The sequence below is a fragment of the Alligator sinensis genome, unplaced genomic scaffold (assembly GCF_000455745.1).
Source record: "Alligator sinensis unplaced genomic scaffold, ASM45574v1 scaffold388_1, whole genome shotgun sequence".
In the NCBI taxonomy this organism is placed as follows: domain Eukaryota; kingdom Metazoa; phylum Chordata; order Crocodylia; family Alligatoridae; genus Alligator; species Alligator sinensis.
In genome coordinates this window covers 410,883-417,877 of record NW_005842394.1, presented here as the reverse complement: position 1 = coordinate 417,877, position 6,995 = coordinate 410,883, and the positions used below count along the sequence as shown (strand labels likewise).

Here is a 6,995-nt window from a genome sequence, read left to right as displayed (position 1 = left end):
TTTAAAGTTGCAGAATACTCGGACCTTGACTTTTGGCACGTACAGGTAGGTAGGCAGATGGGGACTGGCGAGATGAACAGACAGCAGAGTGCTGGGATAGGATTTGCCTCCCACCATTGTAATCAGGACTTTGGAAATAGCACGAGGACTGCTGTGATTTGCTGGCAGCTACCACCTCCTCAGGAGACAGGGAGGGAATCATGCCTCACAGACACCATGTCTGGCAAGGATACTTTGATGGCAGTCCAGATCACCCGCCACAACTGCAGTGCAATCTAGCATGCAATATACTTCTCCCTACTCTGTATGGACTGGATTCTGGAGCCCACCTGGGCAATATATGGCATCATGAGTAGAACTGTGGGATGTATAGCGAACTATATTATTAATAGTAACTTCACTAGAAAAAAAAGGACATTTAGGGACAAGAATATTAATGATTTGGGCTCAAATTCAGCAAATAGTTTCAGCTGAAGAAAATGGGGAGAACTGAAATATATTGAAACCAAATATTTTGATTTGAAAAACACTCTGTTTCAGAAATGTCAAGACACTTGACAGTTTGAAAAATGTCAGAACAAGAAGTTTTTCATTTCAAAATGGCAGAAGGTAGGGCAGGGTGGCACCTTAGGGACTAACTGGTTTAGAAAGGCATGAGCTTTTGTCAGCAACAATCTACTTTGTCAGATGTTATGAAGTTATATTTGTAATCTAAAAATTGATCTTAAAAAAAAAAAGTTACAATACAACATTTGTGATAGGTCCCAATCAATATCCTGCCCCTGGTTTTTTTTTTGTTTTTTTTTAATAACTTCCAGTATAGCTGGATTATTTTAATCTGAGCTCAATATTTTTCCTGGTAATGTTAATTCAGCCAACCAACTGAAGTGGTCTGTATTAATTGAGTTCTAGACGTAAGGCCATGGACAATTCCTGTTTTAAGGCAGCACAGGGCCAACGTAAGAAGGTGGGGTTGGGCTCTTGTGACAAGAGCTGGTCAAATGTTGCTCACCAAAACTTATTTCAAATCAACTGGGATTTGACAAGAAAGTAAAGTTTCATCAAGATTTGAGCCTACCGCAGGACTATGGCCTTACTTTATTTACCACACATGTAACGGACTCAGAAACTGGTGGGATAAGCATAACTAAACTTTTAGAGAAGCTACTGAAAATAGTCAGAGCAAGGGTTTCTATCTACAGTAATGATGTATTTTTGGTCTGATGTCTCAGGATCTTTGAGGACTACAAAACAATGTTGTAGAATTTGGCATTTGAAAGCTGGGAGTCTCCAGAATAAAGACTCCCGTTCTAATTGGGATCAGTTGCAAGCCATTAGACTTTCAATGCGTCACCGATACAGGGATGCATATTATCTGCCTTGGATCTCATCATCCCTGCTCCTAATTAGCCTGGCCTATGTCATTGGGGGAATGAAAATAGTAATTTAAAAAAATTTTTAAAGGCAGGATCAGGAATAGCTTTGGAAGAGATGGGCAAAGTAGACAGAGGGCAGATAAAGTGGTCAAAATTATACGTACAATTTATCCTGTGTCATTACAGTTTTAATCTGAAGTAGCAACAATACATAATAAGCAGCACTTAAAATGTTCTGTTGTGGAGTATGGTTACATGCTGCAAAAAGATGCTTTTCCTGGAGTGCACATTTTCCATCTTATTGTGCAAGACCTCGTCTTTCTTTTTATCCTTTTATGGCCTCTTGGTCTTCTCTCCTCCGTAACTCTTTGCCAGCCAGGTTTTGTCTCGGTCTCCTTTCTTTGCTCAGCACAGAGGAAACAAAGACTGTGAAGTCTGAACAGGACTTCCATAACTGTTCTTCTGAGAAAACTCCTAAGCAACCTTGAAGGGCCCTTCAAGGTGTTTCATAGTGAAGGGACCCGCTTCTGAAAAAGTTGGACCAGAAACCAAACTGAATTCTAGATACTTGGATAGTGAGCCGCTTGTTCCCATGGCCATCTTTTCATTATGCAAGTATACAGGGCAAGAGGGCTCCAGATCCTCACCAGAGCCCCAGTACATTAACAGAAGAACCAAAGGCTTCATATTGTTCCCCAACCTGCCCTGGAGGAGTCATTCACCTGGGTGCTTCACATACTTTTCTTTCTGATTTGGACTGAATAGGAGAAGGAATGTGTGGGTGTCACCAGCATGCCACTCCACTGTGGACAATCGATCACGATGTGCAGAGAGGAAAAGCTTTGCTCTTCAATCACCTCTGTGACCTTGCAGATCTACTACCTGCTGCAGAAAGGGAACATCATGTGGCCATGAACATTACAGCTGTGCAAATACCAGTAATTGGGGTTTGGCAGCCAGATTGAAATGGGGTGGGGAAGGGAAGCTTCTTTTCAGGCAACATTAAATGGATTGCTGCTGCCGCTCCAAAGAAAAATTGAAATTTCATTTTGGGTCAGACAAAGCGATTTATACAACGTGGAACATTTTATTTTGTTTTCAGGTATTTTTTTTTAGCTTTAAAGAGAGAGAGAGAAAAAAAAGCCAATCTAATTTAGTCTTGAAACTTTGTTTTAACACCAAGTAAAATTATTTCATTTGAGAGCTGCTGAAATGAAAACCAGACTGCTTTGAATTTGTTCCAGACTGAAACTATTAACCGAATGCAGCAAATAGTTTTCATTGAAGCAAAACAGCATTTTCAGTGAATAAGCTATTCATTCAAAAAGAGAGAGAGAGAGAGAGAGAGAGAGAGAGAGAGAGAAGATTGCTCCATTCCCTCATCATAAACATGTCAGGAGTGCTTCAATCCTTAAGTCAGTCTTTGGTAACCTTAGAAAGCTCGGGGGGGGACAACAACAGAAAGGAAACTATTGGCTCTTTGGGACCACGGAAAGCTTTTCGAGTTGAAATATTTCTTTGAATTCCACTGGAGGTCAGTGCAACATTAGAGTTTTACCTGGAATAAGATGTCCTTTCACTCTGATCTAGTGCAGCGGTTAAACATAAACCCCCCTGTAGAGTTGTTTTTAAACTAGATTTGGATAGTAATAAATATGGGCTTAAGAACAGTGCTTTGTGGTTATATTTGGAACATCTTGGCAGAGCTGTGAGAATCTAGACTCTTTTGCGTGGTAATCAGGTGGCGGGGTGGGAAGGAGGGGAGGGGTTGTTAATGACTTTGAATATTTTGTTTCTCCAAATCCAGAAATTCTCTGCAAACAGAAGTAGGTTTTGACACATGTTTTCACACAGCAAATCAAAAGCGTCTCTCCCCTGGCTATCAGCCCACACGTGCTGCGGTTCAGTGATTAGGGCACTCGACTCCAGAGAGCTGCACTATTTACTGTTCCAATTTCACTGACCTGCAACAAGTCACTTTGCCTCCCAGTGCCTTGCTTTCCTCTCCCTTCCTTGGTTTGCTCCAAGATGCAGCTGTGTAATGGTTGCTGCTGCTCCTGCACCTGGTCTAGACACGTATAATGCAGCTAGCTCAGATACCGCTAACAACTCAGCTCCTTACCATCCTGGTACTCTGAGCAGGCTACAAAGCCCTCCCAAGAAGCTACGTAGGTACCTGGGTGGCTCACCCATGCTGCATTCAGTGCTCCAGGGGCCACACCACTAGCTTGGGCACATTTATACCAGCTGCAGTTTAAACACAGCTTTAGCTAAATTTTCATCGGAAAGAGCCATCTCTTACTGCATTTATGTAAAGCACTTACTGCATCAAGCCTGAAGGCTACCATAAATTTACATCCTCAGGCTCCACAAGGATGTTCTTGGAAGCTACTTTTGCACTTCTATTTCTCACTTTCTGCTCCGTAGCTCTCCACTGTCACCTCACTCTGGGGACCCAATGTTTCTTCCCCCAGTTCACTTCACACCTCACCCTTGTTCTGGTTTTCAGGGAACACCACATCTCCTTCAGTCTCTGTTCCACTTTTCATCACTACTGTCTGCTCTATCTGTATGGAAACCTTCTCTCTGCCCCACACCATTTCATAGCACCAGCGTCTTTCTTTGCCATCATCATTTCCATCTCTCAGGTACCAGCACCACCTTCCCACTTTCTTTTTCTTCCATTCACCTCAAAGCTCCCACCCCACCCCCAGGGTTTCCAAAGTGTGTTGGCGAGTTGATGACCCTGAAGTCGGCTAGGATAATTTCCTTTATTAGACCAACTAAATAGCTGGAAACAAACTGTTCTTTGCAAGCTTTTGGGTACAAAACACCTTTCTTCAGGCAGAGAGGGTATGTTGTTGCTGTGTATGGAAAGGAAGCCGGTATGCAAAATGCAGGTCTGTGAAAATACAAGTGTGTAGCAGTGAGGATTAGAGGCCCTGTGAGGCAATAGGTATGTGACAGGTAGGTGGGGATGTGGGGAAAGGAGGAATTTGAACTGGTGATAGTCTGTAGCTGGTAAAATGCAGGCCAGTTACCTGGGGTTTTCAGGTGGCCAGCAGTATAATGTGCCATAAATCCAGTGTCTATTGTATATAGTGCATGCTTTTTTGTATCCAGTAGATTTAAGTGAAGTTTGTAGGCTTGTCTACTGCTATGCATTTGCATTTTCACAGACCTGCATTTTGCATACTGGCTTCCATTCCACCCAGGAGAGCACACACAGCAACAACATACTCGCCCTCTGCCTGAAGAAGGGTATTTGTACTTGGAAAAATTGCTCTTTGCAAGCTTTCAACTCTTTAGTTGGTCTAATAAAAAGATAAGGTTCTTTGGGTAAATGTGATTGTCTGCTTAGGTCCTTAGACCAACACAAGTACAACCAACAACCCTAAGATAATCTCCGCATTTATATGTTGTGCCTTTTATCCCAAAGTATTTCACACTCCCCATAAATTCAAAACCATCAAAACTTTAAACCAAATGAGCTAGAGAGCATGGGGGAAAGAGAGGGAGGGGAGGGAAAGGAGAACTTCCTTCAAGAACACTGTTGTGAACTCATACTTACGAATAATTACTATGCACAGTAGATAGATCCAAAATACAATATTGTATCCAAAGAATAAGGAATTAAAACAAGTGTAAAACATTAGGCTTAACACAGAGGATACATTTAAAACGGGACTGTCAGATTCAGATTCCAGCATTAATATTTTTGGATAAGCCTTTAAAACACTATTTTGCCACCTCTGACCTGAAACCTATTGTGGTAGATAGAGACCAGATCACGTTGCTATACCTATGGCCAGCCTAAAGGTTATACAGAGGGTCAGGAAGAAGGTCTTCAAGTATCTCTGAAGTCATACATTGCAGACCTAACCTTCCTACCTGTTGCTTTCCACCAGTTTAATTGGCTTCCCCCACCCTTTAGTAAAAAAATGTGGATAGAAATACTTTTTGCCTTGAGACAGGTGCTCAGATGTTTGGTTTTATTTCCAGTCCCTTCTCATCTTGGAGGCTTTCACTTTTTGTTGCACCGAGGCACAAACGCTGGGCCTGGTGGGTTTCAAAGATGCAAGTCCAGTTAACTCAAAGCTGATGTAGCTCACTTAAGGGCATTGGATCCACGTTAAGCTAGTTTAGGAGTCCTTTGGAATTTCATCCTAGTCATTTGAAAACCAGTTGCTTGGAGCACTGGAAAAATAGCATCACAAAAAGCAGCGCTAACAACTAAATCGATGGACTGACGTGAAACCTGGCTGAACCTAGCACTGGAGAATATGCTATAGGGAAGCAGCTCGCATTTGCTTGGGCACTTGTAGTAGCGAACTGCAAACAAGCTGCAACCTCAGGGCTCCTCTTTCTGCCCTGGGAGGTCCCACAAGCACCTTGGTGCAGTTTCCTTCTCATCTCGCAGAGTAAAGCGCTCAGGTTAGGCCTACAATGCAAGGCTGCCAGAGCTTTACCTACAACAGCTCCATGGTAGCCAGGTTGCCTGGGGTACACACAGCTCTGCCAGCAGAAGGGTTATTTCTGCCCCCAGAGTGACACCAGCCACAGGCAACAGCAGTGCAGAGCTAAGCCATGTCCACAGTTGGGGTTTACTAGCAGAGCTACATCTTTGCCAGTGCAACTCTGTTGACAGGGCTTTCTAACATAGACAAGGCCTCACTCATCACAGGGGAACATAACTGTTTTTTTCCCTTTTCAAGGCTCTATTGCATTTAGCCCAGCACACACACACACACACACACACACACACATGCTTTTTGTCCCTTGGACAATCCTTCTAGGGACCAGATTGATTACCTTCCTGTAGTTCATGATCCCACAGCCCTTTTTCCTAGCCATAACTTTCCCAGCCAAGAAAATCCTTCAAACACAGTCCTCTCTCCAGTTTTCTCTCTCAGGCTTCCTTGTCTTGGATCTACTACCAAATAATCCAGTTCTCCTTAAACTCCCTCACAAACTCAGCAGTTTGCTTCCCTTCAGGTCACTGCTCTGCTACTTAATCAGGCTGTTAATCCTTCCCAGGTGAGTCTAGTAATGCCAAACACCTGTCAGACCATAGTGACAAGTGGGGAGCCCTGTCCTTCCTACTCTGCAAGGCTTGTGGTCCTGAGCCCCTAAGGAACAATGTGAGGGATTTCCACCCAGTTTGGGTCGTGCAGTCCAGAAAATGTTCCAGCATTTCTCAATCTGCTTTCTCAAGACCTGTGGAGCAGAGCAACTGGTCTTAGAAACCATCTCTTTCTGCCAGCTTAAAGGAGTCAGTATCCTGATACAACAAATTAAGCAAATATGTGTTTCTGTTTCTAAATACTATGATCGTTGGGTATTTGCCACACTTTCACTCATGGAAAACCTTCTTATTAACCCAGGAATTGGTAAACCTGGCAGCTTGGACTTTGGTCTTAGAAAGAGCAAGTCTTTATTCCCAAATGATTTCATACCATATGAATTTGTTTTGTATTTCTCTATTCCCTTCCATAACTTCTTTTATGCTAATCATTTCTTAAGTATTATTAATTAGATTTTTTTTTAAATAAGAGAAAGTTCTTGAAAGTTAATTAAAGTTGCACCACTGTAATTGTGCAAAAGTAGTTTTTCCATCCT

General features: G+C 42.6%; 1 long non-coding RNA gene across 1 annotated transcript; it reads right to left on the bottom strand.

The window, feature by feature from the left end:
- Positions 1 to 862: 862 nt before the first annotated feature.
- On the bottom strand, positions 863 to 6,345 carry LOC102383376. The gene is made up of 3 exons (XR_001358531.1): positions 6,189 to 6,345; positions 2,099 to 2,261; positions 863 to 1,903 (listed from the first exon to the last, which is right to left on the bottom strand). It is a non-coding gene; the product is annotated as an uncharacterized LOC102383376 (long non-coding RNA).
- Positions 6,346 to 6,995: the final 650 nt, after the last annotated feature.